The sequence below is a fragment of the Pan paniscus genome, chromosome 1, assembly GCF_029289425.2.
Source record: "Pan paniscus chromosome 1, NHGRI_mPanPan1-v2.0_pri, whole genome shotgun sequence".
Classification (NCBI taxonomy): Eukaryota; Metazoa; Chordata; class Mammalia; order Primates; family Hominidae; genus Pan; species Pan paniscus.
Window position 1 is genome coordinate 163,046,789 of NC_073249.2, and position 26,320 is coordinate 163,073,108.

Here is a 26,320-nt window from a genome sequence, read left to right on the forward strand (position 1 = left end):
ATCACATTAAGGAAGAAATCATTTATGCAAAGAACCCAGTACCATGCCTGAAAAATGACAGGCCCTCAAAAAAGAGTTGTTATTGTAATTTTATTAGTTTGTTTTTGTTTCTTAATTATATTCATAGCCCATCTCAATCCAGGCAGATTCTGAAATGGCTTATGATACAACAAGCAATATAGTAACAAGAATTTTTAAGTCAGGGCCTGTGAATCTGTCAAGACAAGGAAAGAAAACTTGAAAAACAGTACAAAGATACAAAGGTCACAGTATTCTAAAATGGAAACTAACCATGAGGTACAAATTTTCCTTGAGTTTCCTTGAGGCCAAAACAAAAACAAAAACAAAACACTAAATTATTTACAAAAATTAAATAGTCTGGGCCAGGCGCGGTGGCTCACGCCTGTAATCCCAGCACTTTGGGAGGCCGGGGTGGGCGGATCACAAGGTCAGGAGATCGAGACCATCCTGGCTAACGCAGTGAAACTCCGTCTCTACTAAAAATACAAACAATTAGCAGGGCATGGTGGCGGGCACCTGTAGTCCCAGCTACTCAGGAGGCTGTGGCAGGAGAGTGGCGTGAACCCGGGAGGTGGAGCTTGCAGTGAGCTGGGATTGTGCCACTGCACTCCAGCCTGGGCGACAGAGCGAGACTCCATCTCAAAAAAAAAAAAAAAAAAAAATAGTCTGACAGTCACAAACAAGCTAACTACAAAACCCCAGGAACTCAGTTCAGAATTCTGCAGAGCAGTACCCTTGTTCCAGGGCACTTGACCAGGCTATGTAACAAGGTAGGAGGAAGTCACAGGGCACAGGAGAGGGGTCCATGGATAATAAACTAAGGAGTTACTGAACTAAACAAAGTAAAACGGATTTCTTTGTTGCAGGATTTTTCCAAAACTTTAATGTGCTCATTATAAATCTCCAAAAGGGCAATAAAATATGTCTTATACAGCCAAGGAGCATTTTTATTTATTTTTTGAGACAGCGTCTCGCTTTGTTGCCCAGCCTTGAGTGCAGTCATGCAATCATATTGGGCTGCAGCCTTGAACTCCTGGGCTCAAGCAGTCTTCCCACCTCAGCCTTCCTAGTAGCTGGGACTACAGGTGCATTCCGCTGCACCAGGCTAATTTTTTAAATATATTTTATAGAGACAGGATCTTGCTATGTTGCCCAGGCTGGTCATGAACTCCTGTCCTTAAAAGATCCTCCTGCTTCCACCTTCCAAAGTGGCTGGGCTTACAGGCATGAGCCACTGTACCCAGCCTGTAATGAAGCATCTTATACTTTGGAATGCTCGGATCCCAAGTGGATAAATGGACAGTCACCACAGTAATTCTATTCTTATCACGACAAAACATGTCAAACTTCTACTCTTTACCAAGACATCACCTTTTTGTGCTTTTTAAAAAAGATACAAGAACAGAGTTCTGCATCTTCCCCTCTTTCCTCTCTTACACTCTGGCTAGTTTCACTCCAGTTGATGCATTAGGAGCAATCATTTATAAACTGCATTATACTTTTTTATAGTGTATTTTATACTTTCATAGATTTGCCCCCATCTTCTTTCTGCTGTCTACATGTTTCTGGAGGTAGGAAGGATCTATATTACCATCTCCATTTTAAAAGGATGAGAAAACAAATCCCACAGAGGCTGAGCTCCAAGGTCACACTGAGCCAGTGGCTGACCTGATCCTGGGCCACGGGCTTCCCAACTCCGGGCTACACCCATGGCCAAGCCTGTCCCTCTCCCTCCTGGTTCCTTCCCCTCCCTGATCAGGTGCTGCTTTTATCCTATTGTGTGTCTGCAGGTGGGTGGCAATGCTGCTGACCCTTTTTTGGCTCCATTTGGGCCCTTTTCTTTCATCCACTAATTAAATCATGCACTTTTCTTACAGGGGAGCAGAATCTTCAAAAGAGGAAAAGGAACCCCCCCTTTCAGCGCATTCAGGGATTAAAGTTCATCTGGCTATAAAATACTCACCAGGGACTAAACGCATTACTGAGAGGCAACTGCTGAAAGCCAGTGACACATTAATATGAAAATGTGAAGAGCAAGTGACAAGATCTCAGGCTCTAGCATTCCCAAGGTGGGGTCAAACAGCCCAATGGCACCTCAGGGGACATTCTGATTCAGGAGCCTAGAGATGGCATCCTCTGCTGCAGTGACCTTAACAAGAAACTGGAACAAGAATGGGGTCCCTTCTTATTTAGGGGAGAGATTGCAGCTAGGCCACAACCATTCCCCTCTGCACTGAGATAAGCCCAGCCCCAGGCTTGTAGAAAAAGCAGCCCTGCACATGTATACCTATGTAACACACCTACACGTTCTGCACATGTATCCCAGAACTTAAAGTATAATTAAAAATAAATAAAGAACGGTAAAAAAAAAAAATTAAATTAAAAGGGTCCCTGAACAGATGTCCATGCTCATCCTCATTCATACACCTTCACTGGGGTTCTTCACTGTAGAGTTCTAGGAATGAGGCTTTACAAATAATAGAACATCTATTCAAGCACCAGGCTTTTATTTAATTTGAAATAAGTATAGATTGAGAGGAAGTTACAAAAATAGCACAGAGAGGTCTCACATACCCGTCATCCAGTTTTGCCCTCTGGTAACATCTTCTATAACACTAATACAATAGAAAAATCAGGAAATCAGCATTGGTACATCCATAGGCCTTACTCAGATTGGACCAGTTTGACATGCACTCATGTGTGTTTGTGTGTGAGTGTGTGTGTTCTGTGCAATTTTATCACACATAGGTTCATGTAACCACCATTACAATTACAATACAGGACTGTTCCACCACCACAGAGTTGCCTCATGATCCTCCTTCACAGCCACAGCCATCCCCGTCCCAGGACGCCCCCCTCCTGAGTCCCTAACCCTGGCAACCATTAATCTGTTCTCTATTTCTTCAATTTTGTTATTTTGGGAATATTCTATAAATATAACCTTTAGAGATTACTCAGCATAATCTCAAAAGGGTACTTTTTTAAATGTCTCATAATTTTTTACCCAGTAAAACATTATTTTCACTGAGTTTTGCTGAGTCTTTGTTCACTCAGCACAATTCCCTTTGGACCCATCCAAGTTGTTGAGTGCATCGACAGTTCATTTCTTTTTATTGTGAAGTAGTATTCCACGGTATGGATGTAGCACAGTTTGTTTAACCATTCACCCACTGAAGGGCATTTGGTTTGTTTCTAGATTTTGGCTATTACAAGCAAGGCTGCCATGAACAATCTTGTAAAGGCTTTTATGTGGACATAAGTTTTCATTTCTCTGGGACAAATGTCCAGGAGTACAATGGCTGGGTTATATGTCAAACCTTTTTTAAAAATATTTTTGGGCCGGGCGCGGTGGCTCACGCCTGTAATCCCCACATTTTGGGAGGCCAAGGCGGGTAGATCACGAGGTCAGGAGTTTAAGACCAGCCTCGCCAGCATGGTGAAACCCCATCTCTACTAAAAATATTAAAAATTAGGTGGGCATGGTGGCACACGCCTTGTAGTCCCAGCTACTCAGGAGACTGAGGCAGGAGAATTGCTTGAACCCAGCAGGCAGAGGTTGCAGTGAGCCGATATTGCGCCACTGCACTCCAGCCTGGGCGACAGAGCGAGACTCCATCTCAAAAAAAAAAACAAAAATTTAATGGAGAGTTTTCTAAATACGTATTTCATACCATACTCGGCCCTCTTAAATACAATGTAGATAATTTAATCTTATTTTTAATGATTTGGAGTCATTATTAGGAGCCACCGAAATCTGTAAAACTATTTGTCTCGAAATTAAATGGCCCCAAAGTATTAGAGGCTTGTATCTCCAAGTGTTCACATGCCTGCATTTGTTACAATATTCTTCTTAAAGTTCAGAGGTGTGTTGTTCAACATATGTGGCGAGTGAGCCCCTGAAATAAGGCTAGTCTGAGATAAGCTGTGCTGTAAAGCAATTTACACACCTGATTTGAAAGACTTAGTACAAAAAGAAGAATGCAAAATATCACAAGAAGAATTTTTATAAAGATTGCATGTTGAAATGATGACATTTTGGACTTACTGGGTTAAAGAAAATATACAATTAATTTTATTTGTTTCTTTTTTGTTTTGTAATGTGCCCAAAGGAAAATTTCAAACTACATATGTGGCTCAAATTATAATTTTATTGGACAGTGCTGGTCCAGAGGAGTTTTGTCTCTTTATTTGCTTGTAGGTTGCTAGAGGTGATTAAATGTCTAACACTGACATATGTAGTACGTTACTATTACTGATATGTCCTATGATGGTAACATAATGCTATAAGAAAATTATAAATATCTAAATAAAATCAAAGTCTCATCACTGCTTTCAAAACAGCAAGAAAAGAGGCAATCGAGAAGAGAGGGTAGAGATCTGGCTTAAGATTGAAAAATCTGAACTCTGCTTCCAACGCACCTTCAAGGAAATTACTTATTCATAGTCACACAATTCAACTTCTATGAACCTCCATTTTCCCACCTCTAAATTCTTGCCTTGCTTATTTCATGAGCATTGTAAAAATTAAATGAGAAAATCAATTTGAAAGTACTTCAAGAACTGTAAAGTAGTATGCAAATAAACAAATATAGAAGTTTTTTTAACCAACCTCCACATAACTAACTCACTAGATCGGGCAGGGCTCTCCATTCCCTCTATAGGGCATCCCACCTAGTGTCCAAGGATGCTCCGTGGATGCTCCTGGACAAGCCATGCACTATTCCCACCTCTTGAGTTCTATTCTGACAAGATTCAGTAGGGTTTGATCCCAAAGCTTGTTATACAGTTTCAGCTATATAATTTTTTGGAAATTGTGTACTTTACAGAATTTAAATTAATAAAACAAGAGTATAAGAAGAGTTGTTGCTTCTGTGAAAATTAAGCCCAATTCTTTGGAAAGTGAAATAAAAATAACCTCCTCCCCTCCCCCCACCAAATAATTACCACTGTGTTAACTCTAAGACAAGGATAAACACATGGGGGGGGCATTATACGTATCTAAAAGAATTCCCCATTTACAGTGCTTTACTTGTGTCTTTCAGCTTCTATCCACTTTAGAGAAAACAAAGCTGGATACCACAGAAAATGTATTACAGGTTAGGTGTGGTTGTGAAAGAAGACAGCACCCTCCAAACATCAGACCCAGCTCAAAGGAAAAGCTACATGATTAAATGAATGTACAGCTAGGCAGTTAAAGTGAGATAAAATAGTTAATTTCATTTCTTCACTATTTCCTCACTCTCTATTTTAACTAACCTTTTTCATTAACTGTCTAATGAGTGCTGGATAAAAAGGCTACTTAATCATTATTATCAGAATAAATGGGAGGAAGAAATCTCCAAAATGAAATATAAGTGATTCAGTGGTGTTTAAAAAATACATGATACCCGGCCAGGCACAGTGGCTCACATCTGTAATCCCAACACTTTGGGAGGCTGAGGCGGGCGGATCACTTGGGGTCAGGAGTTCAAGACCAGCCTGGCCAACATGGTGAAACCCCGTCTTTACTAAAAATACAAAAATTATCCAGGTGTGGTGGTGGGTGCCTGTAATCCAAGCTACTCAGGAGGCTGAGGCAGGAGAATTGTTTAAACCCAGGAGACAGAAGTTGCAGTAAGCCGAGATCATGCCACTGCTCTCCAGCCTGGGAGACAGAGCGAGACTCTGTCTCAAAAAAAAGACCAAAAACATGATACCCATAAATACAGCCACATAATACGTCCATGTTATGAGTAGAAGATTCAAAAACAGGTTAAAACAAGAGGTCAAAAGCATGCAAATGCTTTTTAATTCTTTAAGAATACTCATTAAATCATATAAATGACATAAAACTAATGCAAAATTACAACATTGTAATCATAATAATACAGCAATTTTCTCCTATCATAGTAAATAATTAAACCATCTACACCAGGGCTCAGATAAAATAACAAAATCAGCAATAAGTAATATTTATTAAGTTCCTACTATATGCCAAGAGCATTATATTATTTCACTTAATCCTCACCAAAAAAAAAAAAACCTAGCAAAATACCCAACATATACTTTTTATAGATGAAAAACATCTGAGATTAAAAAGGTTAACTAATATCCCCACAGTGGCAGCTCTGGGATTCAAGGTCAGTCAAACTTCACCATGCTACATCCTAGAATTACGAAAATCCAGACTATCGAGTCTCAAGGTTGAGGAAGTTCCCAGATTTTTCTCATCAGAGCAGCACATCTCAGATGTTAATGTGCAGATGAATTACCTGAGGATCTTGATGAACTGCAGTGTCTGATTCAGTAAGTCTGGAGCGCATCTGAGATTCTGCATTTCCAGCAAGCTCCCAGGTAATGTGGATGCTGCCAGTACTCAGACCTCCTGTCCTGCAGCACATCCAATCATTGTCTGTCTCAGAGGGCCTGATTTCCTTCCAGTGGCAGAAACATTCAGAACATCATTGCCTTTTCTGCCTCCCCAGCTCCTAGTCCTCAGCAGTTTCCTACACCCAGGAAAGGGCCAACTCTGCTGAGGCCAAGTGAATAAGAACTCCAGGTATCACATCTTTTAAGGGCCTGCTCTGTGTCAGGCACAGGAGCACCAATAAGAATAAGAAAAAGACCCACACTTCTTAGGGCTTTTAATCTCAAATTAAAAGTACAAAACATACTCCTGAAAATATGCCATTATAATCAATTCACAAACAAGTGATAATTTTATAGGTAACAGCAAAATCACCTTAAAGGGGTTGACATTGTCATCAGAATATCTTAAGGAATTAACACTCTTCATTCACATTTTCAACATCCATGCGGAGAAACATTAAAGCAAAAATGGACCCAGGGTAACCCTGGGACTCAGTCCTCCTAAGTCAAACCTTCTCATCTGTCTGTGAAGCATCCCCATCTTTGAGCCTGGCTGCCTGCCCATCTCCTGAGCTAAGGAAAGGAAAATATTCACAAGCCTGCCTTCGTTACTAGGGGAAATGTTAGCTCCTGCTTTTAATTAAGCATTTTATACTGATTTTCTTCTTTGACCATAAAAGATAACCAACTGCATATTTTCTAAATGATCCATACAGATCTAATAAACAATGTTTTTCCAATAAAAAGGCAGCTCCCACTGTCTCCCTCGTCTGCCATAAAAACTTGAGCTTTCCAATATTCATCAGTTTGACAAATATTTAATGAGTGTCTCTTTGATTTGTGCCAGGCTCAATGTGCTGAACACTGAAGATATACATGAGAATTAAACACCATTCCTCCTCACCCAGACCTCACAGTCCAGAGACAGAGACAAACATATAAACAAATAATCCCAAAAGAGTGACACTAGCTGTTTAAAAACAAAACAAAAAAAAAACAGGAGAGGAAAAATGGGTGTTTTTTTTCCTCTTCCTGAGTCAAATGCAAAACCATAATCCATTTCCAATTTGAAGGAACTAAGAGCTACAAACAAATGGGAAAAAAGCAGAATTGCACAATATTCCTGAAATACACTGTGATTAGCAACCAGCCATACAGACACTATGACAGGCACGCTCCTAGGCACTCAAGTGATAACATGGAATTCTGTCGCCAAGGAGGTTCCAGTGGCCTGGGGAACAAGACACAGCTAGCATTGGAGAAGTTTTTAAACACTGGTGAGAGAAGTCAGACAATGTAGGCTATGGCTAGATCATGATGAGCTTTGATCCACCATGGCCATGGCAATGGGGAGCCATTGAAGATATTTTTGAGGAAGGGAAATGACACAATGAAAGCTGTTTGTATGTCAACTTTATAATAAGAAAAGTGACTTGAACACCTACTACGTGCCAGTCACTATTATTCCAGGGGCTTTACATGTATTATCTCTAGTTTTCCTAACAGCCTTTTAAGGTAGACATGATCATCCCTTCTTTACAGATGAGGCAAATGAGACTCAGAAATATTAAGCAAAAGTATCTAAGATTACGTGGCTAATAAATGATGATGCTGGGGAAGTTAATCCAGCTGTTGAATCAATAAAAGAAAGAGGTTACTAGCAGGGAAATTGACGTTAAGCCCCTGAATAGCCAAGATATAAAGTATGGTGCTGACACCAAAAATAGGAAAGTTTATAATGCATCTCACACAACACTTCATCTATTTTTTCAAAGTAGTCCAGAGATGAACCAGAGATACTTTTGCTTAACGTTTCTGAGTCTCAGTTGCCTCATCTGTAAAGAAGGGACGATCATGTCTACCTTGAAAGGCTGTCAGAAAAACTAGAGATAATACATGTAAAGCCCCTGGAATAATGGTTCATCTCTGGACTACTTTAGAGCAGCAATAAAGTAAATAGCCACAATGTGTTAAGTGATTACTATGTGCTGGGTACTATGTGTGATCAGGGCTGGGGATACAAAGGAGACATGCAGAGCAGTTAGTGACTTGTCTATACTTACAAGGCAAAGTGATGGGTGGGCAAGACAACAAACCACCCTGCTTACCTCCTCTCTATGGCAGCGGACTGCATGCTGCCTGGCTCAAGCCCATGTATAATACTAGGACCCATCACAAGGGGTCAGGTCTGTGGCCTCCTCCTCCTCCCCCAAAAACTGCAACCCCCACTGACTTGTTCCTCACAGGCTCTTGGTCCTGTTCTAGATTATTCTAACCAAGAGTACCTACTTAAGTTGATGGGCCCAGTGCAAAATAAAAAAGTGGGGCCTCTTATTGAAAATAATATTAAGAATTCCAATTTCCCTGCAGAGCGTCAAATCAACCAGGGGGCTCCAATGTGGATGGTCTGCGCAGTTGCACAGGTTGCATACCTATGAAGCTGGCTCTGATTCTAAACCAGTTCCTACTTCTCTAGATTGGTAACAATTGTATGCAGAGTGGAAAAATGCCTGACTGAGTCTCAGAAAATGTCTGTTCCATTCAAATCTTCATGATCAGGAGACCTACTGCCAAAAAGATAGCTTCTCAGCTCAATGAGAGCTGGCTGGCATGGCATGGGCTCATAAGATGAAGAACGCAGCCTCTCAAAAGGGCAACTTTCTCCCTTCCCAGTATATGGCTTCCAATGATTATGTGGTGCAGTATTTAGTGAAAAGGAATTTGGTCGTCTGTCCTCTCAAAGGTTATCCTGAAGATAGAGAACATGGAAAAAAAAAAAAGACAAGACTACAATCAGTCCTGCTTTAAAACAACAACAACAAAGGTGTCCCTAAATTTAATATGTGAAGCTTAATAAAAATGATAACCATAACAAACATTATTTGAGTGTTTATCAACTACCAGTGGCTATGCTGAATCCTTTTTAAAGATATATATAGCCCTCACAGCAACCTGAGATACAATATTCAAAACCGTGTTCATTTGCTTTCATAGAAGGGCTTGTTTCACTTGTTCAAATAGAGCTGAATTTCAGGTAGAGGGAGACCAGAACAAATAAACCCTACTAAGTGTTTGACCTTGGGCAAGTTCCCTTCCCTTGCTGGGCTGGATGTGTTCACCTGTAAATGGAGTTTGTGGCCTGCATGCTTTTGAAAGTCCTCCGGACTCTGATAGTCTGTGATTCCCAGAGGAGGAACTCGGGAAAATTCATGACTCTCCGTTCAGCCTTCCCACACATGCTACTCCAGAGCACCAGAGAGACAAACCACAAAATCGGGCACAGCAGAAAAAAAGCTGGCCCCACAGCCAGGACACTGGGTTTCTAGCCTGGATCCACCAATTACTCATAGGATGACTGGGAGCAAGTCACTTCACCGCTGTGAGCCTTGGTTTCCTTATCCATAAATTAATTAACAGATGCCCAAAGTCCTTATTTGCAAGGCACAGTGCCTGGCACCTAGAAAGTTCTCGGCATGTGTTAGTTATTGTCATCATTATTAATTATTATGCCCTCTTCCAATAGTTCCCACCAGCTTCAAGTAAGAAAGACCCCTTTTAATGCAAAAATGAACTAGAGTCCTCTTCCCATCTAATAGGTTTAACATTTAGAATCAATTAATTAGAAAAAATATAGAACATCAAAAAATCACTATGAATTGTTATTCAATTCATCAAAGCACTTTCACATATGCTTGAAAAATGTGAAACATTTTTCTCATCACCGATGATGTTGGATTCTCAAAACCCTTGCAATGATACTGAGGAGCTGGGCTGGGGCCCGCTGCTCTCTGGACCACCTGCCAGCTCAGGGCTCGGTGCATTGCCATTTCCATCTTCAGTCACCTCGACTCTGCAACTCCTCCTCTCCTCTCTCCACCGCTGCCCTTACCACACTGTCAAGGCCCAAAACACAAAGGAGGCAAAAGGAAGAAATATGTATATCTAGCACTGGAACTGAATGTACGACTGCTTGTGCCTGTTTCTGCCTTTAAACCATTTTTCTCACAAAGTACAAACTTTTAAAGGGTAAGAGATGATACACCCATTTTATGTAGAATGTTTGATGCAGTCTTGGATAAATTCTTCATAACTATATTTTAATATGCATTTGGAAAAAAACACAAAATAATACATTACTAGAGCAGGAATGGTTCTTTAAAGCCATGGTTCTTTAATTTGCATATAAATCACCTGGGATCATGTTAAAATGCAGCTTCTGATCCGGTAGTTCTGGAGAGGAGCCTGAGACTCTGCATTTCTAACAAGCTCCCAGGTGATGTTGACACTGCCACTACACAGGGCTTGGTCCAACCTTATTGCTTTGCAGATGAGAACCTGAGGATCAGAGAAGGCAAGTGTTTTGTCTGGGGCCACACAGCTAGTTAGAGGTAGGGCTAGGAGATAAACTCAAGTTTATTGACTTTCAGTCCAGAGCTCTTTCTGCTATGCCCTGATGTCATCCTTTGTAGAGGGGAAAAATGTTTCTGAAAAAAAAAAATCCCATCGTCCTTTCCCATATAAGACAATACTACACACATATAAATATGCACATACATAGAGGACAAGAGCTAAACTCTCTCTCTCCCAGTTTCCAGCACAGAATGTTGCCAACAAAAGATACTCAAAATACTATGTGTCGACGGATTAATCTGATGGGGGTTTTAATGAAATGTTCTGATTAGAGTAATGCTTTTACCTTTGTCATCTCTAAAGACTCCCTTCTGAGCAGCCACCCCCATCTCCAAAACCTTTTGCACTTACATACTAAGTTTCCCCTAATGGCATTTTCTAAATTAAAATTTAATTTATGGGGAGAAAGTTCAAAACAAGCTATTGTTCTAAATCAATATTGAGGCAGAAGATAAGGCTATTCCAGTAGCGGCAGGATATTTTATGTTCCTGCATATCCTTTGCACTAGACCATCTAAGGCACGTGAAGTGTTTGAAGAGTCGCACTTAGCAGTCTAAGTGTTCAAACAGCATTCAAAGCCTCTCTGCCCTCCCACCATTCAGAATCACTCCAAAGGGCTTCTGTGGCTTGGAACTGTATTTTCACGGTCTTAAGAGTTCAAGAGAGCTTACTCCATGAGCTTGCTCAGCTCAGGCCCAAGCATACGGCAGGTCCACAATATGTCCCTGACCCAGTGTCAGATCCAGCACCTAGAGTCACAAGTTTTCAAGGTTTCGACAGGATTTTCCTTAAAAGGTCAGAAAACATACCCTCCAAGGGAAGAAAAAATGGCTGTTTAGACTTCTTATTCTATTCTACTACTGGTTGAAATTAACAAATTCAATGCAAATACTTTGGATTTGAATCTTGCCACACTAGGAAACCAAGAGGACAGGAGGATAACACTTAAAGGCACAGCCAATTTTTCCCCTTGCAAGAGGGAACCTCCGGCATAGCTCCAAAGCCACAAGAGCCCTCTCAGCGGGGCTTCTGATGATTTCTAACTCTAAGAATGTAATCCATCAGCCCCCTGGAGCACCAGCCTGGCTGCCAACCCTCCCACCAGAACCTTCCTGAACCTGCCCTCCCAACCACAAAGTCCGCTTCCCTGGATGCAGGGTTCCAACCTCCCTTCACTGCATGGCATTCGAGGCTCTGCACACACAGGCAGCCTCGTCTGGGGTCCACAAGTCACTGTGCAGATCTCTCTTAAGGCATGTACCAAAACAAATTCTAATTCCTCCGGTTATTATGTCTCTCCACCCACCCCAAACGACTGCACCCCACCACTACCACCAGTTTCATGAGTGCGTGAGCCCCTAGAAAATGGATAATGTTCTGGACCCTGTGTATCCCAGCACAGTCCCGGGCATACAGTCAGGACTTGCAAAATGGGATCTATTATTCTTACATCATATTGATATGTTCCCTCCGCTGCTCCCTTCTTGCTCGCTGCTTCCTCCAGTGGGCTTCCTAAAACAAATTTAGGGCTGGAAGGGGCAGTCAAGCCACTGCATTTTACAGATGAGGAAATTGAAGAAGACCTTCAGGTGATTCCATCACTGCGGTCCTGCTAGCAGTCTAGCTGGAGAGCCGCCCTCTGGCCTCTGATAACTGGTCCTGAGCTCCTCCTCATTCTGTCTCTCTGGATCCAGCCAGCAGGGCACAGCAGGCCACCACCAGTGAGAGAAAGAAGCTGGTTCCTTCGTGGCCTAGTGCTGGAGGCCGGGGAAGCCAGTTTCGACGCCAGACTCAGGCACTGAGGAATTCAGGGTGGTTATTTCTGATCAAGGCCAGGGTGGGCCTCGGGTTCCTCACCTGGAACATGGTCATCTGAGCTCTTGTTGATGGATGACTCACCATGCACACTCAGGACATGCCAGTGTCCGTCAGCATTGTCTGATTTTGCCCTCACCAAAAGGTAATGAGGTAGATATGATTAGTACCCCAATTTTTACAGATGGGGAAACCGAAGCTTTGAGGTTTGCCTAAGATCACAGTTAGTTGAATGGGTTTGGCTGACTCTCGGAGCCCATATTTTGACTTTGGTCACATTAGCTTTGTCAGAGGCCCCTTTGGCCCTAGGAAGCGGTGACAGTGAGGACGTCCTTCACTGAGAGCAGATGGGAAGCTCAACCTGTGCTTCCTGGTTCCCCAGCAACCAGGGCCCTTGCCTTTACCTAACTGCATTAGCGGCAGTTCTACCTAATCCTAGGTGCACACAACAGAGACAGGAGTCTTTCCCTGGGGTCTCTGCTTCTCCTGAGATTAGCCACAGTCCCCAGGAGGCTGTTATCCCAACCCCAGCGGGGAGGGCAGCACAACCAAGATGGAGCTTACTGCAGGAAACCACTGCTGCACTGGGAAAAACAAAGCTCAGACTGGATGGCTCGGCTCTGATCACAGGCACCAGATGTGCCAGCTACACAGGTATATACCTGCCAGTCATCACCAAGTGACCGCTGAAGCAACCACCACTTCTTTCTGGAGGTCCTGGGAGGGGAATCAGCAAGCATTCCAAATAAAAAAACATACCCTGAGCTTCTCCTAAGGGCATTCCCTAGAGCAAGCACCCAGGTCCCTGTCTCATTCACCACTGTATTGCCAGCACCCAGCACTGTGCCTGGCACACAGTAGGTGTTCATCGATCATTTGGTTAACTTTTTTTATTGACACATAATAGATGTACATATTTTCAGAGCACATGTGATATTTTGGTACATTCATAGAATGCGTAAAGATCAAATCAGGGTAACTGGGATAGCCATAATGTTATGCTAGGAACATTCTAATTATTCTCTTCTAGCTATTTTGAAATATGTAATAGATTATTATTAACTATCATCACCCTACTGCCAATCGATCATTTGATTGACAAATGAGCTTACCATCGCCATCATGGTAGAAGCCAATGATGCCTCACCAGATTTGAGAATGAGTATCCAGGCTCACCATCAATTATGAAGTTTGGGATAACTTCCTTCACCTGAGTTTTTCCATTCTGTAGCCCCAAATAATAATACCCATCTTGCCTAATCCAGTAGGATTTAGCCATTCATCCCACAAGACTCTGGGACAAATGCATAGAATAATTTTAAAGGGCAGCACTATTTGAGGCCACTTACTTTTTTGGGTAGATAATCTACACAATGTGAAATCAGAGAAAGCTGTCATAAGATTCTGGGTCTGAGGATTACAGGTTGTATGGTATTGTGGAAGAGTGGACTGGGAGTCCTAGCACCTCAAGTGATTCCTTTAGAAATGTGAGAATCCTCGGCACCAACTTTATCTCACAGTCCCTTCATCTTTCAGCAAAATACTTAATTCAACTGGATACTCTAGTTAATTCACTCCCACAGACATTAGTAGAAAATAAGTTTTCAGGGAAAGAACCAAGGAAGTTAAGTAAGTTGCAAGTTTCCATTTTTCTCTCATTCTCTCTCTTTGCAAGAGGCAAGGAATGAGAATTGGCGTAATAAGAAGAATAAAGTGATATTCTCATGGTGCCCTGCAGTTTGAAACATTCTTTTACTTGGATCTCTCACTTAATATACATAATAATCCTCTGAGATTTTATTAGCCCATTTTATAAATCAGGAAACAGAAGCCCAGAGAGGTGAAACACCTTGCCCTAGCAGCAGATGAGTAGCAGGCCAGGCCCAAACTGAGATTTTTTTTCTTTCCAAACCATACACTGTTCCCTCTGTGCAGGGCTGTGACTTATACACTCCCCATGTAAATGAGAACTGCTCCCTCTTCGTATTATCTGGATGCTTGGTTTGTTCTAAGAATGCCTCATCTGTGACATGGGGGAAGGATAAAAATAGGACCTACCGAATAGGGTTGTCGCGGCACCTGAATACTGCCTGGCACACAGTATAGACTCTATAAATATTACCAGTGGTAGTAGAAGCAATTGCTGGTTGTACTGTAAATTGATAACACTCCCATTTCAAGGCATTTGCTTTGAATGCCTCTGCACTCACTGCTCCTCCCTCAGACAGTCTCAGGGGTCACCCTTTCCCTTCACACAGGTCTCTCTGCTCAAATCCCTTAAACCTAGAGGCCTCCCAGACTGCCCCATGCGACAGCACCCACCCCACCTCCTTTACAAGCTCTTTACCCTGCTCATTCTTCTTGGCCCTTCCTGTTACCTGCTGTCATGTATATTTCTGTATTTCCTGACTCCTCCATGACCAGGGTCTTTGTTTTGTTCACAGCTTTACCCTCAGTATCAAGAATGATGCCTGCCACGTAAATATCTGTTGAGTGAATAAAGGAGGCCTCATGGATCCATTCACCAAGAAATGAAGACAAAATGGTACTTGCCATCTAAATCCTCGATCTCAGATAGGACTTTAGGTTTACAAGGTGACTTTATAGCCTTTACCTCCTATAATCTTCCATAATCTTCAGGGAATGGATTATAATTCCCATTATAGAGATAAAGAAACTAAGACCTCTTATCCCCAGAAAGGGCAGAGCAACATTCTGGGAAGACAGATGCTAGGTAAGGTCCTGAACCCCACCCTCATGCCCATCCACCATGCCCATCGATTAGCAATGAGGCATGGGGGTCTCAGCCTCCTTCTGAGTTGCTTTGACTCTGGTGGAGCAGCTGAGGTGCAAGGGGATGGTGGGAACTGGCTTACAGAAAGGGGCCTGGGAAGTGAGTTTTATCCCTCAGTCAAGAATCAACATTACAGGCAGCACAATTTTGTGAACTCATTTGTCCAAATAAACCCCTACATTATTACTAATATCATTTTAAAACACATAATGGGCTCTTGTTTTAGTGCCCCCCAGACACATTTTTTTCCAGTGAAAAAAAGGTGACTCCCCTGAGTCACCTTTCCTGATTCTGCCTCCAGCACTCTAACAGGAGCCTGCATTGGCTGCTCCCTCTCCACACCTTCCAGGACCTGTGCCCAGATTCTCACTGTGTCACCATCATTGTTTTCACGCTGCCCACAAGGCCAGACTTTGAGGTCCTAGCAGATAATCCTGTAGCCCCAACACCTGCCCAATGCCTGGCACCCAGCAGGCCTCCATGTGCCTGCTGACCAAGGACCACTCCTGACTCATAGCGGGTGCAAGAAATAAAAGAGCCCAGGCTTCTCTCCTCCCCACTACTGCCTCAGGCCCCAAGAAACCCCAGCAAAATTTTATTAAGCTCCCCTTTCTCCTGCATGAAGGAAAGATGTCCCAGCCTGAAGCAGATGGTACTGGGAAGCTAAGGCAGAGTTGCTGTAGGAAATCCAGAGACAAGGGGGCATTTCTGGCCATCTTTGCATCCAGATGGCTTGCAGGTTCAAAACTGAGAACACTTTCCCCTCTACTCATTGAGAGAAAGAAGAGAGAGGAAGAGCTCCCCAGGGGATATTTCCCTAGTAATGAGACCTCTTTCAAAATTCCTGAGAAAAGACAGGGAAGGGCAGAGCAACAGGGAGGGAGAAAAAGGTGCTGAGGGCCGGCAGCCAGCACTCACCACCTCTATTCCCAGCCTGCAGGTGCACCGTCCCTGTAGCACAGTGCCAGGATTTTCCACACCTTCTCTCAAACACAGTCCACACGAAAAAGGAGAAAGAGGAGGACTGTAAGGGAGAATCTGAATTGGTTGCCAATTAAGAGCAGGGTGACCCTAATTTATAGCAGCAAAACCCAGTTATCACAGACTCCATGTTGGGAAAACAGCCCAGCTCTGGAGCTGCCCACTGCTCTCCTGCAAACAGAACTCACAGCAGGTGTCATTTAGCCTGATTGACTTTTTACAGGGCTGGATTCCTCAACTGTTGGAAGAGATAGCCTGGAGATTTTCAGTTGTTCGAAGACGCATTTTAAAATTCCTAGATAGTCACACCAAGTAAGCTGGAGTTATCTCGGCCTCTAGGAAGGAAGAACAATGCTTAGTAAAAGTAAAAGTAGAATCCATTCAACTGGCCCAGGCTCAGGAGATCCAGAACCAGACCCTACTGTAAGGAGCATCCAACCCAGTGATAGAGAAGATCCCAAAAAATAGTCATTACACAAATAAATATTCAATGACAAATTATAATGAAGGTTATTTAAGAACACAAAGTGCTAGGAGAGCATGTGAGTGGAAATCCAATCTCACCTGTTGAGTCAGGGATGTGACATCTGAGCCAAGACAGAAGGACTGTAGCTGATGGGTGGGGGAAAGGTGCTTCTGTGGGAGGAACAGCCCATGAAAAGCCAACATGTGCATAGGTGCCCTATGAGGCCACAGAGGGGGTTGTAGACAGCCTGGGAGGGCCTGCCTGAAAGTCATGTCAGTGGATCCTTGCTTTGAAAAATATTTAATGAGTGTCTCTTTGATTTGTGCCAGGCTTAATGTGCTGAACACTGAAGATATGCATGAAAATTAAACACCATTCCTCCTCACCCAGATCTCACAGTGCAGAGGGAGAGACAAACATATAAATAAGTAATCCCAAAAGAGAGTGACAGTGCCTGTTTAAAGACAAAAAAAAAAAAAAGGAGAGGAAGGATGGGTGTTTTTTTCCTCCTCCTGATTCAAATGCAAAACCACAATCCACTGTTGTGCCCCCACCCTCCTTCTCCTCCACTCTATTTCTTTAGGTCTTAATTTCCTGGCACCCTGTTACCTGCCAACTTCCTTCTAGATACCATATGTCTCTTCCTCTGTCCCTCTTTGCCATGTTCACATTGACTTATTTTCACTTCAGAAAAGCTCAAAAGTAATCATTGTCTTAGGCAGTGCCCAGTCCCAACAGCAGGCAGGGCTCAGGTGTCCCCATTCACTGGCTTTGCCCACTCAGAGGCCACTTAATGGGAGGAATCAAGTCAATATTAGATCACTCACCTTTCACTGCTATGGTCACAGCCATGAGTATGCTCAGGCTTCAGAAGAGGCTTGCCTCTAGGGTCCTCCCCTGTGGCAAGAAGAAGGTCTGGTTGGACCCCAATGAAACCAATGAAATCTCCAATGCCAACTCCTGTCAGCAGATCTGGAAGCTGATCAAAGATGGGCTGATGATCCGCAAGCCAATGACTGTCCATTCCCAGGCTCGATGCCAGGAAAACACCTTGGCCTACCGGAAGGGCAGGCACATGGGCATAGGTAAGCGAAAGGGTACAACCAATGCCCGGATGCCAGAGAAGGTCACGTGGATGAGGAGAATGAGGATTCTGTGCTGGCTGCTCAGAAGATACCACATATCTAAGAAGATTGATCACCTCATGTATCACAGCCTGTACCTGAAGGTTAAGGGGAATGTGTTCAAAAACAAGCGATTCTCATGGAACACATCCACAAGCTGAAGGCAGATAAGGCTCGCAAGAAGCTCCTGGCTAACCAGGTTGAGGCCCAAAGGTCTAAGACCAAGGAAGCATGCAAGCGCCATAAAGACTGCCTCCAGGTCAAGAAGGAGGAAATCATCAAGACCTTGTCCAAGGAGGAAGAGACAAGGAAATAAAAACTCCCACTTTGTCTGTACATACTGGCTTCTGTGATTATATAGATCAGCCATTAAAATAAAACAAGCCTTAAAATATATACATATATAACATATAATATACATATTAGATCACTCTGTCAAGCCCCACCTCCTTCAGAAAACCCTCCCAGTAATTCCAATCAATGCCGGCCTCTTTCCTTCTTGATCCACAAAACCTACTGCCTGTAACTCCCTGTGGCACTTAATTACATTGAATTTAACAGACAGTCAACACGTTTTAGTGATTTGCACTGGTTTTGACCCTAGAGGAGTTACTTAACATCTCTGAGCCTCAGTTTTCTTTTGGGAATAAAAGCATAACCTCCTTTTATAAATCCACGTGTATAAACACAATCAGAAGTTATCTCTGAATGGTACGATAATGGGTGAAATTTGTTTTCATTATACATTTCTGAATTTGCTTTTAATGGATATAAATGTTCTCATCAGAAAAAGCAATAAAACTGCTTCCTCTTAGCTTTAAAAAAAAAGATAACACCCACTTCATTTTGTTATGAGGATTAGTGAGGTGAGGCTGTGTGCATTGTAGGAACACAATAACCTCATGAAAGCAGCGTCTACTGGCTCAGATAAGGAAACCCCAGGGAGGTGGAAAAGAGATTGGCAGGCTGTCAGACCTCTTCTGCCTCTCAGCAATGCCTGCTCTGGATATGAAGTCATTCTCTCCTACACACCAGCTTCTTTCCTGGGCTCAGACATAACCAAGGGCATCTCTCAGCTTCCCCATCCCAGAAGGGCTGCCCCTAAATCCCAAGGAAAGACTATGATTAGTGTGGGCCAGAGCAGTTCCTTTTGGAACTGATGAAGGGGCATTTCCCAGAATGAGGGAGTGACAGATGAGGGATTGAAATCAGGGCAATAGGCCGGGTGCAGTGGCTCACGCCTGTAATCCCAACACTTTAGGAGGCCAAGGTGGGCGGATCACTTGAGGCCAGGATTTTGAGACCAGCCTGGCCAACATGGCAAAACCCGTCTCTACTAAATATACAAAAATTAGGCAAGCGTGGTGGCAGGTGCCTGTAATTCCAGCTACTCGGGAGGCTGAGGCTGGAGAATTGCTTGAACCTGGGAGGCAGAGTTTGTAGTGAGCTGAGATTGCACCGTTGCACTCCAGCTTGGGCAACAAGAGCGAAACTCCATCAAAAAAGAAAAAAAAAAAAGAAGAGAAGGAAGGAAAGAAAGGAAGGCAGGAAGGCAGGAAGGCAGGAAGGAAGGAAGGAAGGCAGGAAGGCAGGAAGGCAGGAAGGAAGGAAGGAAAGAAAGGCAATAGTTCTACAGGGAGAAAATAATATGATTCCACTACAAAATACAAAATGCCTTGCCAGGTGCTCGGTCCACAGTCAATGCTTAATATTTGACAGTGACAATTATTGCAAAGGTGTTGGGCTAAATCAGAATAAGCAGGTGTGATTTAGACGGCCTATGTGAGAATACTGGTGGAAGGTGAGACCACAAAAGAAGGACTGACAGAGGCTGAAACAGGCCAGGGTGCCTTCCTGGATGTGGATGCAATACAGGCTGAAGAACAAGTAAGAATTCAGCAAGAAGAAATGAAAAGAGGAAAGAGTCTGAGCTAGATATGCCAGGGAGGTAGGCCGGTGTGAGGGTAGAAATTCCTGGAGGCTTCAAGATAGGCAAAGGGCCCTAAACCAAGGGCAGGCTACTGATATTTGGATCAATTCATTATTCCCATACCGTTTGGGGTGTATCAGTCTTGCCTCCCTAACAAAAACAGTAAACTTCTTACTGGAGAGGATATTGCCATATTTCTCCTGCATCCCTTTCAGTTGCTAAATCAGTATTTAACCAAACCGAAGCACCAGTGACTTCTTGTTAGTTTACACAGGACGTCTCCCTCGGGCAGGTGGAGCTGCGCCTCTTGGGCCCCTCCTTTCCTTCCCTCCCATCCACCAGCACTCAGATCAATTGCTCTGTGTATTTGATGAGTCTAGGGGAAGCCACTTTCACCCACATCCTAGGATGGCTAAGAAACTTTCTAAACCTAAGCCTTCAGGCAAAGATGTGGGAGGATTATTTCTAAAAGGTTTTGACCACCTTATCTACATAGTTTTAACCCCAACACAACCATCAAATCTGACAACTGCTCCTTAAAAAAAAAAAAAAAAAAAAAAAAAAAGGCCAGGCGCGGTGGCTCACGCCTGTAATTCCAGCACTTTGGGAGGCCGAGGCGGGCGGATCACGAAGTCAGGAGATCGAGACCATCCTGGCTAACATGGTGAAACCCCGTCCCTATTAAAAATACAAAAAATTAGCTGGCCGTGGTGGCGGGTGCCTGTAGTCCCAGCTACTGAGGAGGCTGAGGCAGGAGAATGGCGTGAACCCGGGAGGCGGAGCTTGCAGTGAGCAGAGAATGTGCCACTGCACTCCAGCCTGGGCGACAGAGCGAGACTCCGTCTCAAAAAAAAAAAAAAAAAATCAAGTTGTAGCCAGCATAAGGGGGAAAATGCTTTATTCCCTGTGCCAGGTGCTTTCTTTCTGGGGAGGGAGACTAATCAGTGTTAAGTCCTGGACTTTCTCTGCACCTTTACTAACTCCTCCTTGCAGAGGCCCGGAGCACAGTCCTAGGCAGCAACTTATGGATGAGCTGGGTAGCACAGACTGGACATGCTCAGTTCAGCTCCCCCCGTCCTCAGTGGGGAAAAAGGACATTAGTTATCACGTGTCCCCTGGGAGGCCCTGACAGCAGACTCTAACCCACTGAAGACTACCTGGTCACAGGCAAAGTTTTCAATGCTTTGACTTAGGGACACCAGATGTGAGTGGGCAAAGCGCTATGAGCCGCGCAGAGAAAAAGAGGTTTAAATCACTGGTAGATTACGAACATCGTTGAAAATTGTTGCTGCTTAGGCCGGGCGCGGTGGCTTACGCCTGTAATCCCAGCACTTTGGGAAGCCGAGCGGGGCAGATCACTTGAGGTCAGGAGTTCAAGACCAGCCTGGCCAACATGGTGAAACCCTGTCTCTACTAAAAATACAAAAATTAGCCGGGCATAGTGGCAGGCGCCTGTAATCCAAGCTGCTCGGGAGGCTGAGCCAGCAGAATCACTTAAAAAACCCAGGAGGCAGAAGTTGCAGTGAGCTGAGATCGTGCCACTGCACTCCAGCTTGGGCCACAGAGTGAGACTCCGTCTCAAAAAAAAAAAAAAAAAAAATATATATATATATATATATATATATTTAGTTGCTGCTTGTTTTCAGTGGTCTACACACCACTGGTCTCCAACAGGCAATATCTTGGGACTGAAAATCCCCATACAACACACAACAGTTCTCTGAAGGGAGGAGATAAAACAGTCATGACTGGGTTAAGCATTACCTCTTTAAGGTAGGCATATGAAAGGCTAATACAGTCCATCACCACAATGGAAGTTCAGGCAGAAAAAAGAAAAACAGCCAATACTCTCCAGGGGGTGTGAAAATTATGTAAAAACTTTGAAACACCCCAGTTGGAGTGAAATCCTAGAAGCAAGGCTATAATCTCTCTTATGGAGAAAAAGTAGAATAAGTTGCTTTCATGTACATTGTCTAAACCCATCCGGAAATGGTGTCAGTTTCCCATGAAGAACAGATAAGAGCCTTTCCAGGATATCTAGGATTTCAGGCAGCATGTTCTATTTTTACCTTATGATGTTTAACCTTCACAGAGCATAAGAAAGTCCCTGCCCTTGAGAAACAATATAATTATAACCTAAGATTTCCAGGTGCTAAGAAAGTCCGTGTCAGAGATAACTGTATTATAAAATCATGCCTAACAAGGCGCTGAGAACTAGCAATTTTGCCCCATCCCATCCTGTGAAAAATCTTAAAGGAAGAATTGCTGCTCTCCATTCAATTGAGAGATGTAGCTTCGATCACACACCAACAACCAACTATGGCCCAGGCACTGTGCCAAACACTACCCATGGTCCTTCCCCCTCTGTCATGGTAGGCGCCATTATGGCTCCCATTTTACACGTGAGGAAAGCCAGTCTCAGAGGTGACGTAGTTTGCTGACCTGGCAGAGCAGTAGTGAGCCTAGTCCATCTGATGCCAAAGTCCTTCTCTTCCTGGCTCCTCTCCCTGCCACAATCACCAACCACTTAGGAAAATCCTGTTTTTAAGTAACTTCTCTGTCTTTTTGCAATTAAATTTTCCTAGGTTACAGAAATCCCAGAGCCAGGTCCCATCTACAAATGCCTTTCAACTGTTTCTAAAGACAACAGCTATTTGAAGATTTTGTGGATGAAACAAGTGAAAATCAGGCAAATTCACCTTTTGGTGAAACAGTAGTGAAAATAGTCATATATCAGTATATTAGAGGCACAAATTCCAAACAAAAGTAGTCTTTAGAGCAGAAAGTTCAATGGGCCCTAAGTCAAAGGGGCTGGGTTTTAGACAGGCCCTGACAGCTACAGAGTGACCTTGTGTGAGCTGCCAAACTCACCCGCCTACTTTTAAAAGGAAGAGAGAAATAAATCCTATTTAACTGTATTTTTTGGAAAATTAAAGGTAATACTGTACATAAAATGATTTTGTAAGCTGCAAAGCCCTATACAAATGGAGGATTTAATTATAATTATTTTGACTCAGCTATTTGGCTGGGATCTTACAGAGAATTTTAATCATCAGACAGAGTTGAAAAAAAAACTGCAATGCAGTTTGGCATAATAATGATTAGGAACAAAACTCAGGCCTTAGGATATGCAGGTTCAAATCCTAGTTTTCCCATTTAACTCTCTGTGTGGTCTTGGGCAGGTTACTTACTTCTCTGTGCCTCAGTTTCCTTATCTGGAAAATGGGGATATCGTGGAACACACTGAGCACCCTGCCACATGCATTGTGAGTGTTCAAGGAGTGTTCAGCAGCCGGTGAAAGACCTGGTCAAGATTAATCTGCTTCTAAAGCCCATATACTCTTGCTCTGCTGTGTACCTTTTCAACAGACATGTGGTTGTTGGAAGAGTAAGTAGTTGTGTAGTTACCAAATAGAAGGGAAGACACCAAGACAGTTCCTCTTGTATTTTCTCCCATCTGCCCTCATCCTGGCTTTTAGCCTGGATTCTGCTTTGGGCATGGTAGAGGATTCACACAGGTGTGGAGCTGGAGAGAATCAAGATGCCTAATAGTGAACAATAATGCTCCTAGAACTCTGGCTTACCTCATAGGGTCGTCCTGAAGACTATGCAAGTTAAAACGCTTAAAGAACTTAGAATAGTACTTGGCCCACAGTATGCTCAGTGTGTTAATTATTAGTATACTATTATTCTTTTCATCAAGCAGACAAGAGGGGGGAATAGAATTAAGTAGCCTGCACTATAAGAGAAAACGGCTGCATTAGAGACAATAAGACACCATCATATACCTTTGACAAGCAGCCCTGAAATGCACCACATTTTTAACTCCCTGGGACACCCTTTGGGAAGAAAGACAAGTCTTCAGGCTCCCAGTGAACCTGCTTCCTTCTCTCTCCTCCTCCACCCTTCATATGCTAAAAACACAACAGGCTTCATTCAACGCTGTCTTTCTTTTCTTCACTCTCCCATCCCCTGGAGATCAGCTTCATTCCACAGTGAAGGCCTGGTTTAAGAACTCAGGATAGTCTCAGCGAGTCCATGGAGACCCCCAGAGCAGCTGCAGGCTGCTGTGGAACTCCAGCCCTTTTCCAGCAGTGAAATGTCCAACTCCTCTTCCCATCTCCCATCCTTCAATCCTGCACCCTCTCAATCCTTCCTTCAAGGCTCACATCATATCACACTTCCTCCCGAAAGACCCACCCTTCTAGGGATTCTGCATATATAATTGCCAACTCTGTACTCACTGGCTGTATAAAGTGCCTATTTTACTGCCCCTAAAAGGTAAACTCCCCAAGGGTAAAGGCCACCCTTCGTTCTTCTAGATTCTCTACAGTGCTAGAGGCACCCTATGTGTGCCATAAATTATTTGGGAAGGGGTTTAATTTACTGGATGGAGCCCCAGGTCTGCATGAAGTGGTCAGACACAAACCAGGTTTCTTATTTTATTCTATCTAAAAATGCTGGTCCTAACCCACTAAATTGATCTCACCACACACTGATTTACAACCTCATGTTAGTTAAGGTAACATTAGCAGCTGTAACAAAAAAAAAAAAAAAACCTCAAAATCTCAGCCTTAACAATGGACACTTGTTTTTGGTTCACATAAAACCTAAACAAGTGTGGCTTCCACCACACAGTGATTAAGGGAGAGTCTCAGGCTCTTTCCACGTTGTGACACTTTCAACACATGACTTCTAAGGTTGTCAAGCCACTGAAGAAGGATCATACCGATTCTGCCTGGGGAGTTTTTTATGGGTCAAGCCTACAAGCAACAAAAATTACCTCCAATTTCATTTAATTGGCTAGTATTTAGTCACATGGCTTCACTTAACTGTGAGAAAGCTGAGAAATGTTGTCTAGTCATATGACCGGAAGAGATGGAAACATATTTGGTGATCAGCTAGCAATCTCTGCCATAAATCTGCCATTTGAAAAACGCTCCAAGGCAATGATCTAACCTTATTCATCTTTACATCTCCAGTGAGACTATCAGAATATTTGGTTCACTGTAAGTGCATAGAAAATGTATGATCAATGAATGAATGAGGGCAGGTGGTAAATCCTGGCCAGAGTTCTAGGAGCGCTATAGTTCATGATGAGACATCTTGATTCTTTCCAACCCCACATCTATCCAAATCCCCTCCCATACCCAACGCAGTCCAGTCCTAAAAGCCAGGATTGGGGCAGGTGGTGAATATACCAGAGCAACTGTATTGGTGTCTTCCCTTTCATTTGGTGACTGCACAGTTACTTACTCTTCCAACAATCACATGTCTGTTTAAAAAGTGCACAGGGGAGCAAGAGTACATGGGTTTTAGAGGCAGATAAATCCTGATCAGGCCTCTCACTGGCTACATAACTATAGCAGAACACTCACTGAGCACTCACTATGCACAGTCTGAGTGTGTTCCATGAATTATTTCATTGACTCTTCACAATAAGCCTATGAAGGAGGCACTCATGTTCTTCCTCTGACCCTCTAATCCCCTGAGAATTAATGTATTCTTCCCCATGTTCCCACAGCATTTTTTCCACAACTCTTTCCTGTAATTCACTTGTGGGAGAGATAGTTGCCTGTGGTACCACATCTGCTCATTGGTGTCTCCCCAATCACACTTTAAGGATAACAAAAAGAGCATACACCTGAGAGTCAAAATACCTAGCTTCAAATCCCAAATCCCAACTTAATAATTGTACGAATTTGGCTGAGATACTTACCTTCCTGAGCCTCGATTTTCTTATCTGTAAAATAGGATCAGAAGTCCAAACTCCAAGGAGTGCTGAGAAGCATAAATTTAATAGCTTTAAAAAAATGATACCTGGCATATAGCAGGTGCTCAAAAAAGTGAGAATTTTTCTCCTTCTCTCTCCTTGAGGGCAAAGATAATACTTTATTCCTGGACACGAATACTGTATCTTTCATGTGATAAATATATAATAAATGTTAGTTGAAATACACTGAGTGACAAGCTTCACTGTTGAAAAATAAAATATCAAACCCAACCTCTGCTTTGTCTTTAGAAGTCCTCTTTATCACCCCTCCCGCTTCCCACACACTTCATTACTCTTCTCTCTTTGGGTAACATGAACTTTTTTTCTTCTACTCAGAAAATTTAAATGGCAAACAGAGCACCTCAGGATCCTTTCCTCCGGCCATTATCCTTCTCTTTCAAGTTGTGCTCAGCAAGATTATTTGGATATTGGAGCTAAAAACGGTCAGATTACAAGTGGAGGTCCCTGAAATGTAACATTCCCCATTGTAGGATTCTGGAATTACACTAAGCACCTGGGAGGGGTTGCTCTTCCCCAAAGAGCTTGCTGTTCTGAAAAAAGCCTTTGTTGTAAGGCATTGCAAAACTGCACTGTGGAATCCCTTCCATCCAGGTCCCCAGCACTGGCCTGGGTACTGCTCAGATCTAGAGCATCTGC

At 43.2% G+C, this 26,320-nt stretch overlaps 1 protein-coding gene and 1 pseudogene across 2 annotated transcripts in view; one reads left to right on the forward strand and one right to left on the reverse strand.

Annotated features, from left to right (window-relative positions):
- The window catches only part of ROR1 (receptor tyrosine kinase like orphan receptor 1), a 408,712-nt gene that overhangs the window by 374,855 nt on the left and 7,537 nt on the right, over window positions 1–26,320 (reverse strand). The gene's annotated exons all lie outside the window — the stretch shown is intronic.
- On the forward strand, window positions 13,639–18,276 carry LOC100976961 (large ribosomal subunit protein eL19-like; annotated as a pseudogene).